The sequence below is a fragment of the Vipera berus genome, assembly GCF_964194415.1.
Source record: "Vipera berus genome assembly, chromosome: 14".
Classification (NCBI taxonomy): domain Eukaryota; kingdom Metazoa; phylum Chordata; class Lepidosauria; order Squamata; family Viperidae; genus Vipera; species Vipera berus.
Window position 1 is genome coordinate 11,299,968 of NC_138217.1, and position 10,837 is coordinate 11,310,804.

Sequence of the window (10,837 nt, forward strand, 5' to 3'; positions counted from 1 at the left end):
CAACCCCCCCCCCCGGAAGCCCGTGACGCCAGAGAACACCTGTTCGGCCGACGGTTCTGATTGGTCGAGACGGGTGTCTCCACGGTCACGCCCACAGGTGTTGCGCCTCCCCCCCCCGGCTTAACCCCCGCCCGTCCCGGTTGGCACCAGAACATTCGCGCTGGCCTGTTGGGTGAGGAGGGCTCGACCAGATCCCAGCTGTTCTTTGGGGCGAGAGGAAAGCAAGGTCCCCGGTGGAAAAGGCCTGGGAAGGGCAATGAAGTGCTAGGCCAGCCTCAACCGTGAGAATTTTAAGACTTCGACTCCCAGAATCCCCCAACCAGCCTGCTTTAAGACGTGTAGACTGCAATTCCCAAAATTCCCCAACCAGCCTGCTTTAAGACGTGTAGACTGCAATTCCCAAAATTCCCCAACCAGCCTGCTTTAAGATGTGTAGACTGCAATTCCCAAAATTCCCCAACCAGCCTGCTTTAAGACGTGTAGACTGCAATTCCCAAAATTCCCCAGCCAACGTGCTTTAAGACGTGTAGACTTCAATTCCCAGAATTTCCCAACCAGCCTGGGAAAAATCTGGGAGTCGAAGTCCACGCATCTTAAAGTTGTCAAGGTTGAGAAACACCGTCTTAGATGTTTAACCAACATGTTTAACCCAGTTAGTGTATTGACTTGTTTTCTGATTTTATACAATCCATTCAACCAAAAGCCAGCTTCAGAGCTGGGAGCCCCCCAAGACACGCTACTTCCCTAAATTGATAAATAACAGTTGAGATTAAACTCAACCAGGATTAGCCATTTGGCTAATGCAGCCTACTCAGTGAATGCACCTCAAGTTATTTAATGCTCGTTGTTTTTGATTCTTCAGGCATGAAAAAGTATTTATCCCCAAATTTAGGGCTGGAGGTAAATTCATACATGACTGTACACCAAGTTCCTATTGGTTAGGTTAACAGAACATGCTACATCAAAGAGCCTTGTTATAGCTCAGTAAAATGTATGAACCAGGCCAGTGAGTTTATTGTTTTAAAGCAATGTTGCGCAGAAGTAGTTTTGTTATATAATGCCCGATTGATTGCATTTACACCACATGCTAAGCTAAACCCACACACAAGTATAGTGCAATGAATGAGTAGTCTTCATTTTGAGTTTTTTTTCCAGATTTTGAGTAGTTGTTGATAAGGTTCCTAAGACAGAGAAATATAAATCCTTGTCTTTCATCAGATATCATTTTTAGAGAATGAATGAGCCTCGTCATCTGGATGTGTTTTAGGCTTTTTCCATATTCCTGAGATGCACAAAAGACAGAATTGTCTGTAAGTTGTCAGGGAAATCTCCAGGTGCCCTTTACAAATCGGGTGTCTGGAGTGGACCATCATATTAGATCTATCATAATAGCAAGCGGTCAGATGAGGAGACTCGAACTCATCAGTAGCCTCACACAGCAATGAAAAAGGACACACATTCAATTTTGCAGCTACTAAGATTGCTGGACGAGCAGGGACAAAAGTAGCCAGGGAAGTGATTGAAGCCTGGTAAACAGGCCCCTTGTCAGTCAGTTTTGTTGAGCTAACTACTAGTGGTTTATTTATTCAACGAACCTTGATGAAATAATATAAGCTAGGCCTTAACATGTTGTGTGAAGACGGCCATTAGAATACTAAAAAAAAACAACCCTCAGAATAATATCAAAAAAACTTACTGATGTAGTCTTTCCTTAGTTTGCAGGTTATGCTGTACTAGACTAAAACACCCATAATTTCTTAACGTAAAGGCCACAGGTAATTTTCCAGCACTAGAGGTCTCCAGGCTAGGAAGAACTTGGTTTCATATGCTGCAGGAAGCCACAAGTCTGTAAATTCGGCAGAACCGAATAAGCTACAATTGGCTAGGTTCCACAATGTTCCAAGCCATAAACTGGGTTTTACAATCACGGTGATGGAATACTTCTGGTGCACTAAGCTGAGACCAATTCATGATATGCTTTTTTGGGTGGGAAATGTAATCCAGGCATAACTATCATAAATTATTGAATGGAGTACGGCTGAGCAAACCCAAAGTTTAACACAATTTGCAGGCACGTCCACCAGGATCCAAAGGATGAAAGCGTGTCATACCGTGTGTGATGTTGTGATGGAAGTACAAAAGAGATGCATGGTGTGATGCCCTTTCTTCTCCCCCCTCCTGCCCACCCCCAATCTCCTAATCTTGCCCTCTTACCAGTTTGGGAACCAGATCATTGTACAATCACTAGTACTTCTGTTCCAGAAGAAAAATAGAGTGTGTCCCATTCTGGAAGATTTTATTGTAATCTTCCAGCCTGATTACCTAGATCCCACTTGAGCAATGTATCTCCAAATCCCTTTCCAGAGTCTAGCACACAAAGGGATTACAGATCGAGAGCTTTAATCCACCCCAAACAAAGCTTTGCCCTAGATTCTTCAGCTGCAGGAGAAGGGGCCCACAATTCATACAACGATAGCTAAAAGTGTGTGTGACTCCATCACCGTGCCATTTCTGAATAGCCCCCACACTGGGTCACATCAGCGCCTCAGCCTATCCGCAGCTCCCTTCGCACGCTCGCTCTAGGGACGTGAATGTTTTGTTTACTGCACAACCTCCCATTAATCTGCAGTCCCAAACAATTTGTCATTGTCCCCAGAATTTAATTATTGATTGCCACTGGCAGGGGAAAAAAAATGGAGGGGGTTGCTTTGAAATCCCCCGTGCACTATCGATCCGTTTGCTTCATTGTGCTTGGAAGAAGCGGAGCAAAAGATTGCTTGGGTCCAGATCCATATGGGAATGCTTTTTTTTTAATGGAGGATGTGTAGGAAATAAATTTGGGATAAACAGTCCGCTGAGCCCTCTTCCGTGATCTAGCAGCCTGTCTGGATGGTTGAGCTCTCTGAATCCAATCTCTCCCAGCGAACTGGGAGCTGATCGTGAACAGCTGAAAGAAGTCAGACATGGCAAGCCACCAGGAAAATTTAGGACTGCAGGTTAGGCTGGAAAATACAAAAATTACAAAATAAAAATTGAAAAAAATCTAAAAGAAGACTTCCGTATTATAGATGGCAGAAGGAATGGCCTGGAGGACAGGTTGCTACCAAGTCAGAGGGAGGAGAGGCTAGGAAGAGCTCTAAAGGGTCAATGGTCAGAGGGAATGGCCTCGAAGGAAAGGAGAAAGAGCTACTACTGAGTCGACAGGCAGATAAGTGGGGCTTGAGTCCAGGCCAAGAAATCACCTCAAACATGACCCCCCCCTGAAGAAAAAAAGGAGGGAGGGGGAAGCTAGCAGGGTTAGCATGGCTGTCACAAGAAAAGTAGTCCTAACCCTATCTGGCCTTGGCTTCTTAGTCTGCTCTGCCTTGGAGTCCGACACATCTTGTGGTCAAGAGAACTTGAATGGGTCAGAACAAATATGGGACTAAAAAGTTTCAAATAGCATATGAATAATTTTTACAATTATAGAAGTGTTATTATAATTACTTTAGTTTTGTTATAAGGGAGTTAAAAGGGTGGAAGGTTTGTTAACGTTGTAATAGATATTTAGCATATGCTTGCATAAGATTGCTATATGTAATACCCTGTATTCTGCTTTGGGAAGTCTGGGGGGGGGGAGAGAGAAGGGGGGACGGTTGATGGGGGGGTTATTATTAAAAATTTTGTAAAACTTTTCAATAAAAAAAAGAGAACTTGAATGGGTGACTTCAGGTAGTCCCTAGGAACTGTGGCTACCTTGGAAGATGTCTTCCTTTCATGCATTTTGTTTTTGCAGGGCCTGGTTAGTGCTTGATTGGATACGACTGGGGAATCCTAGGGCAAGAAAGAGTCGGAGGTACAAAACGATGAGCTGAGGATGTTGGGAATCACAGGGCTTCTTGTTGTTGGGAGCCAGGCTGCCTTAAAAAGGTCCTATCAGTGGCGGGTGAAGAGAAGTGGACCACTCTAGGAATTAGGTGGATAATCTTGGTGTCACTGGGGTACCATCTACCGCCACCTGCCATGTGGGTTTATTTATTTATTTATTTATTTAGATTTATATACCGCCCTTTCCCGAAGGACTCAGGGCGGTTTACAGGGCATTTAAAAAACAGTCAATACAAACGTTAAAACAAAATTAAAAGAGATTAAATAGAACCCTGAGAAAATTAAAACCCAGTTAAAATTAAAATTAAAAATATTCTCAGCCTGGGCCAGAGAGCTCGAAGAGCCAGGTCTTCAGGTCCCGGCGGAATGAACGGAGGTTGGGGGCAGTCCTAAGCTCCACAGGCAGCTGGTTCCACAGGGCAGGCGCACCCACTGAGAAGGCCCTACCCCTGGGTGTTACCCGCCAGCAGTCTTTAACCGGCGGCACCCTGAGGAGACCCTCCCTGTGGGAGCGCACTGGACGAAGGGAACTTGATGCCGGCAGCAGGTGTTCCCTCAAATATCCCGGACCCTCGCCATTTAGGGCTTTATAGGTCATCACCAGCACCTTGAAGTTTACCGGAAGTTTACCTTGAAGTTTCGCATGCCGTGGGTGGGCAGGGTGGCCTCCTGAGCGTTCTGCACGGATAGAATTTCTGTCGCTAAGTGAGAAATCTGTTCACTGAGTTTTGCCCCCCCGTTTTACGACATTTCTCGCCCCGTCCGTTAAGCGAATCACTGCAGTTCTTAAATTAGTCACACGGTTGTTAAGTGGCTTCCCCCACTGACTTTGCTCGTCAGGTCACAAGAGGGGATCACCTGACCCCGGGACACTGCGACCGTCATAAATATGAACCAACTGTCCAACATCCGAACGTAAATCACGTGACCCCGGGGGATGCTGCGATGGTCGTTTCGTGCGCAAAATGGTCCCACGTCCCTTGTAACGTCGAACAGTCACTAAATGGACTGTTGTTAAGTGGAGGATTACCTGTACAAAGTCAGAGTCTTTCAGGGTTGGCTTTGCCGCTAAGGAGCATGGGAACTGAAATCTGAAGTACTTAGAACAGGGGTCTTCAAACTTGGCCCTTTTATGACTTGTGGACTTCAACTCCCAGAATTCCTCAGCCAGACAAGCTGGCTGAGGAATTCTGGGAATTGAAGTCCACAAGTCATAAAAGGGCCAAGTTTGAAGACCCCTGACTTAGAACATAGAAGAATAGTGTTGGAAAGGGCCGTGGAGGTCTTCTACTTTTAGTGTTCATAATCATTCCAGACTAATCACGTCCTGGAGAAGGGAAGTCATCTATCCTGGGAAAGTTTGTTCCAGACTTACTAATACTTCCCACATGGCATGTTTTATTGCTCACCCCCCCTCTCCCTTTAAAACAATGTGGTCGCTGTTATATAAAGAGCTGATCCGTGCAAGAACATGGTGTGTTGGCCTTAAGAGGCAGTGATTACTTTTCCTCTCCGTGCCTTCTAATTGGCAGGTAGCAACATCCACCACGTTTCATTTTAGCTCAGCTCTTAGTCACTTCGTATTGTGATCGGATTTTATTTTTCAGGATATAATACTGGGAGGCTTTACTGAGCGTGTCTCATCTCATTGTCAAGTTGCTATAGCGACTCGGGTTTGAACCACGACTTTCAACATGGACCAAAAAACAAAAAAAAGTTCTGGGAATTGAAGTCCATGCCTCTTAAAAATTGCCAGGGTTAAAAAAGGTAGGGTAGCATTCCTATCATTTGCTTATTTTTACCAATATGCTACTAAAACACTGATTCTGGTAACTTTTGCCTGGGCAAAACAGTGCATCGTAGGGTGACCATTTTTGAACCCCTCAAATGGGATAACTTACAGAATGTGTCCAAAATTTGGGACAGGCCTTAAGGCTTTTTTGAATTTTAAAATCAAACGTTTATTTCAACCTGCTTCATGTTGGCTTTGTATTATTATTTGGTGTTGACATTGTTCTGATTTGCTTGTGTCATGGTGGCTGGAGTTTAATAATAATAATAATAATAATAATAATAATAATAATAATAATAATAATAATAATAATAATAATAATAATAATAATAATAATAATAATAATAATAATAATAATTTGGAAGGGACCTTGGAGGTCATCTAGTCCAACCCCCTGCTCAGGCAGGAAACCCTATACCATTTCAGACAAATGGCTGTCCAGTCTCTTCTTAAAAACTTCCAGTGTTGGAGCATTCCCCGCTTCTGGAGGCAGGTTGTTCCACTGGATAATTGTTCTAACTGTCAGGAAGTTTCTCCTTAGTTCTAGGTTGCTTCTCTCCTTGACTAGTTTCCATCCGTTGCTTCTTGTCCTGCTTTCAGGTGCTTTGGAGAATAGCTTGACTCCCTCTTCTTTGGGGCAGCCCCTGAGAGATTGGAAGACTGCTATCATGTCACCCCTCACCCTTCTCTTCGTTAAACTACACATACCCAGTTCCAGCAACCGTTCCCTATATGTTTTAGCCTCCAGTCCCCCAATCATCTTTGTTGCTCTTCTCTGTACCCTTTCTAGAGTGTCGACATCTTTTTTACATCGTGGTGACCAAAACTGGATGCAGTATTCCAGGTGTGGCCTTACCAAGGCATTGTAAAATGGTATTAGTACTTCATGCAATCATACAAGGCGATTCATACAACACTCTGAGCTCTAAGCTAACCAAAGTCGGCTGGGTCTTACTTATTGCCAGCATAACAAAAAGATAACTTCCAGTTCCCTTTTTATCTTGTTGTGCTACTTTTCTGTTTGCAGGGAATAATGCCGCAATGGGGTGGACTTGTCTCGTGACTTGGTTTTGCACTGCCAAGTGTTAATTCTGGGTTTCAATATGCTATGGAATTGGGTAAATCCTGCTTCATTTAATTTAATGCTTCAAAGCATGCAGTTATGTCCGGATTTTAGATTTCATGATAGGTCTGATTTGCAATGCTTTTTCCTACCACTGATCGTCAGCAGGGGGCAGTGTTGGGCTGGATAGCAACAATGCACACAACTTTTGAAACCCTATTGATAGTCATAGAATCCTAGGGCTGGAAGGGACCCTATGGGTTAGGTAGGGTTATGTCACCATGAACTCATAGAGCAAAATGGACATCGCCAACAAATTCGGAGTGCTTGGGTATGGTTTCACAAAGGCATCGACTTTTCTAGCCTGCTCTATCTATCTTCCGTGGTAAAATACATGGAAAAATCCCATAGGAGGAAAATTCCACTTAGGGTTAGAGTTAGGTCACCATGAACTCAAGAGCAATATGGACATTGCCAACAAACTCGGAGTGCTTGGGTATGGTTAGGAGGGCACTTACTTTTCTAGGCTGCCCTATCTATGTTTCCTGGTAAAATACATGGGAAAATCCCATTGGAGGAAAATTCCACTCAGGTGGGTGGCTGTTAAATCAAGGACTACCTGGAGTCTAAAAAGAATGCTGTAAAACAGGGGTCTTCAAAGTTGGCCCTTTTATGACGTGGAGTTCAACTCCCAGAATTTCTCAGCCAGACATGCTGGCTGAGGAATTCTGGGAGCTGAAGTCCTCAAGTCATAAAAGGGGCAAGTTTGAAGACCCCTGCTGTAAAACCTGATGAACAGCCAACCTCAGGAGGTGTCATTTGGTGCCTTCCAGTCCTGTCACTGAGCATTCTGGGAGTTGAAGTTCAATAGTTGGGAAGGCATCATCCGGAAAGCATTGATGGCTTGTAAATCATAGTTTATAGTTTGTTACCATCTCTGATGCCAGGCAATTGTGGTTTCGTAAACAAAGCTATAAACTAAGCCAAAACCAAATTAATCACTCGGTGGCACTCTATGCTTTAGTCCATGCCAAGCAGGCAACGATTTAACACTGACCAAATAGAACGCCACTTTAGTTATTACATGTTTCTCTCGTTGTTTCCATTGATGCCAGACTTTAATTACTTTTCAAAAAATCCTCCAAATATACATCCTTGTAAGAGGTCTAAACAAATGTCACTAGACGAACAATGGATGAAACAAGAGACACAGACCAAGAATTTATTTTTGCAGAAACAATTTTTTTTTTTAAAAAGATGATGATTTCAGGGCCAAGTATGACAAAGCCAACTGCACATAATTACTAATTTGGGGAGGAAAATAAAATAAGGCGTAGGCGGCCATTGCCAAGTCTTCCAAAGATAGAAATGAGTGCAGCAACTTGAGGGGAGGAGGGAAGCCAAAGCCGCACACACAGCCAAAAAGCTGTGATTCAGAATAAAAGACAAGGAATCGGGTCTCTGATTTTGCTCGAGTTTTCAGCAAGAGCGTTATTTGTCCCCAGGCATGCCTTAGCTAAAAAGGAGGCACAGGTAATCCTTGACCTACAACACTTGAGCCCCAATGTTCTATTGCTAAGTGAGAATTAAATTAACTTTGTCCCGTTTTGAAGGCAAGCTGTTCACCGACGGTTCCTAAATGTCAGGAAATTTCTCCTGCCCTTTCATTTTGACAGCAATGGACTCACTTTCCCTGGCTTGAACCTGGCTCTCGGCGAGGCAGTAAGCTTGTGCGACTACTGGGTCATAATCTAGACATTTTGTGTGTGTGTGTGTGTGTGTGTGTGTCTGATAACCACCATGCAGGTCCTAGCCTCAGATTATAATAATGACAGCCTCACTGCCGCATTCATTTACAAAAAGAATTTATTGATGATCTTTGATCTCTTTGCATGTCATTTGAAGGTCCAAAGATGCAGCTTCTCACAGACAGAACGAATCCTGAGTCTTATGCACCAGAACAGCCAAAAGGAGCCGGTCCGTTCTGAACCGTCCTCTCTGCTGCCGCCTCACAAGGCAGGTTTTTCTTGGGTCCTTTCGAAGGGCTGAGAGCGTGCTCGAAACCAATGGCATACTTCTCAAGGTCCCTGTTGAGCCAACCGCTCACGTTCCCTTTCTCGCAGGAGCTTTGCTTGAAGAAACACACGGCCCCTTCGGTGTTGGACAAACCCTTCTTCTCGTCTCTGATGACAACGACCTCCCTCTCCCCCAGATCGATTCCTTCCAGGGCCTCCGTGCCGTTGAACTCACTGGAAGTGGACAAAGCATCCTGGTCTTGATTCTTGGGGCTCAGGCTGGAGACGTCGACAAAACAGACCAGCTTCCGCTGCTTGTCGGTCTGGACTTTGTCATCGAACAGGCTGACTTTGCAGAGGCCGGCGCGGCAATGCAGCCAGTCGATGTCCGACGTCTTCATGGTCACCGGGACCATGTATTCGGCGTTGGGGCACTCTTTGTGTTGAAGGTTGGACATGATTCTGCGAGACTAAAAGACAAGGGCTTAGCCTCTTCACCTTCCCATGCTCTTCTGCTGCCCAGGGACACTGGCCAGGCCAGGTAGCTGTCCAGCTGCTGTGACATCACAAAGCATGTGAAACAACAAAGGTGACAGCCCAGCTGCAGGAGAAGAGCAGGCAGAGCTGGAGGGAGGGAGGAGTTAAATGTGCCATTAGCGTGGAGTCTTTGCATTGCCATAAATGCTTCAAGTAGTGTGTCTCTGTGTGTGTGTGTGTGTGTGCACACACTAAGAATAAAAATTAGCCCTTTTTCTAGCTTTCTATATTTTTTATATTTTTTATTTTAATCCCATTTATATCCCGCCCTTTTCCGAAGACTCAGGGCGGCTTACAATCTAAGAAGCACAAATCAATGTGCTTAGCAATAGCCTTCATTCTATGTATATGCCTGCTTATTAGGGCTTTCACACACACACCCCAAGCGGCATTATTACAAAGTCAGCTTAATTGCCCCCCACCAATCTGGGTCCTCATTTTACCTACCTCGGAAGGATGGAAGGCTTGCATCCTATATTGACCAAAACTGGTTAATAATAACAACAGCAATAATAATAATAATTCATTATTTACTGTCCATCTGACCAGGAAGTGACTCTGGGCAGCTTATATTCATTTATTATTTGCCAACAACAACAACAACAATAATAATAATAAATTCAAGATCCGTTTTCGCAGGAAGGTAGCTTTGCAGTGCCTGGCTCGGGTTCGCCTGAACGTGTGCATGCCTTTCACGCAGCCCGTTTGCAACCCACCATCGCGGGTCCCTAACGTCGGCGAACGCAGCCCGCGGGGCACGTGACCTCAGCCGCCCCGCCCCTCCGAGAATCGTTGCGACCGTTGGGCTCGCTCGGCCACGCCCCCCCCTCCCGGGGCCTCCCTAGCGGGCAAGGGGACGCGTCAGCAGGACGCGGGCCAGCACGCACGCACGCACGCAGACCGACCGCCCCTCCTCGGTGACGTCATCCCCGGCGGGGATTGGCGGAGAGCGCCGATGACGCGGATCGGCGGGTCAGAGCGGGCGGGGCGAAGGCGGGGCGGGGCTTCCGGGCGGGCTCCGTTCAAACGCCGATGGCGGGAGCCGCGCGGCGGGACGCGTGAGGGGAGGCGGCGGCGGCGGAGCTCCGGGTCGGCGCTTCCCGAGAGGGCGCCGGGAGCGAGTAAGCCTCAGTGGAGGGGCGCGTGGGGTGCGGGCGGTGTTGGCCAGCCGGAGGGGTTCTCTGCACCTGCTCAGAGGTGCTCGTTGCGCTTGGCCTTAATGGAATAAGTTAGGTGTAATGCAATAGAATGCAGAAAGCCCAACCCGAGTTTTCAGGTGTGGGCCTTCAGGAGCCCCCAAGAACTGGCTGGCTTGGTTGGGCTGGGCTGGCGCTTCTTTTTATCTGAATTTTACTGTATATATTTACATTTTTATATATGTCATTATATATATATATATATATATATATATATATATATATATATAAGGTAAAGGTACATATATATATGTGTGTGTATATATATATATATATATATATATATATATATATATATATATATATATATATATATATATATATATATATATATATATATATATATATATATATTTGTCAAGGCTTT